Here is a 2,030-nt window from a genome sequence, read left to right as displayed (position 1 = left end):
GAACTGTAAATCTATCCACAAACCTTAAATGAACCATAACCGTAAATATAGCTCTGACGGAACCCTAGCACTAGTGCTAGCCCTAGCCTTGACTCAAACACTAGACATAGCCTAAGCCCTAAAATTAAACTAAAATTAACACTAAATCTCATGCTAACACTAACCTTGGTAAGATCACTGATCCAAAACCTAAGTCTAATGCTAAAAGCTTCAACTTAACACTAATCTAAATTCTAACTCTAGGAATACTTTTCTTGGTAACAGAAATTGTACTAAAGACATTGGGTTTGCCAGGTAGGTGTTGTGTCACTGAGCTATATCCCCAGGCCAAATTCTAACTGTAACATTATAACAATCCCTTAACCTAACTTTAACCCTCGTGAAACAATAATCTTAAACCTAACCCCAGGTATAACGCAAAATCTAGCATCAATCCTAACACTAGTCCTAGCCATAGCTCTATGACTAAATCAAAACCTACCCCAAGCAGTAACACTAATCCTAAAATTAATCCTACACTAAACATGTTGGAACTCAAATGTATCCTTGTGCTTATTACTAGACCTAGCCCTAACACTAACCCTAAATGCAATCTTGTCGGAATCATAACAATAACTCTTAATGCTATCACTAACCTTAGCCCTAACACTAACCCAAATCTAAATCCCTAGTCCAAATCCCTAACCCAAACCCTAACCCTGAAGGTGCACCAATCCAAATCCTAAACAAACGCTGTTAGGTCCATAGCTGTAGCCGTGGCTCTAGATCAAGTCACAGGAGAAGGCCTAACTCTAAGCCAATCTGTAAACCTAAATGTAATCCTAAGCCTAACCCTAACTTTAAGATTGCTCCCACCATAGCCATAAACCTAGACTTATCTCTGGCCCTAGTGCCAGCCCTAACCCTAACACTGACACTGATGGAAATAACCCTAATTTGAATTAGGAGAAATCTAATTTTAAATCTCAAACTAAACTTAATGCTACATTGGTAGAATCCTAGCCCTGGCTCTATCCCTACTCCAGGTATTATCCCTAGACCTAATTCTAACACTAAACCTGGCCATTGTGGAATCCTGTTCTTAACAACAACAACAAAAGCCTAAACATCGTCAAAGCCAAAATAGACACCCAAGATGAACTCTAAACCTATACCATACCCTGGTAGAATCTTAATGCTAAATTGGTGGATCTCAAGTCCTTCTTCTATCCACAGATCTAAACTAGTCCTAAACTTAAAAAAAAAACTCCAAAACAAAATCCAAACACTAACTCTACCAATAACTTTAACCTGGTAAACACTAAATGCCACATTAACCATAAACCTAACAATAATGATGGTGAAACTTGAGCTCTAAATCTAACTCTACTCCTGGTTCAAGCCCTAACCCTAGCATTCATCCAGTCATGAAATCTAACTCTAATCTAAAATCTAATAGTAACCCTAAACAAAACACTAATTCAAATCTTGGTGGAAATTTATGCTTAAACCTATCCTAATGCTAACTTGGTTAACATCTAAACTTAAACTAAATCCTAGCCATAACACTATTGCTAACATTAGCCCTAACTACAGTACAATGCTAACTATGCAATGCCACCAAAATTTAACTTAACCCTAGCTCTCAACTTATCAATACACATAAACCAAACCCTTAAAATAATACAACCCCAACTGGAAAAAAATAGACACTTGACATAAAACATAACAATTGGAAAAAACAAAGTAAGACTGGTGTAGCCTTTGCCCTAGCCCTAAATCGACACCTTGTCTAGCACCAGCCCTACATGTAACATCAGTTACCTTGCTGTAACCCTAGCCTTAACCCTAACTCTACCCATAACCTGCTTAGATCAAAACCCTAAATCTAACCCTACACCCAACACTACCCACAACTCTGGTGGAAGCCAAGTGCTAAACCTAGGCCGAGCCCAGTTCTTAGGCCTATGCCTAACCATAGCCCTACATGAAATAAGGAGACTATGGTATGTGAAGGCTTCTTAGTAATTCAGGCATGACCTGTTAATTAG

The sequence above is a fragment of the Cavia porcellus genome, unplaced genomic scaffold (genome assembly GCF_034190915.1).
Source record: "Cavia porcellus strain 051 isolate PalLab524CR breed Dunkin Hartley unplaced genomic scaffold, mCavPor4.1 scaffold_15, whole genome shotgun sequence".
Taxonomy (NCBI): Eukaryota; Metazoa; Chordata; class Mammalia; order Rodentia; family Caviidae; genus Cavia; species Cavia porcellus.
This window is presented reverse-complemented; position numbering follows the sequence as displayed.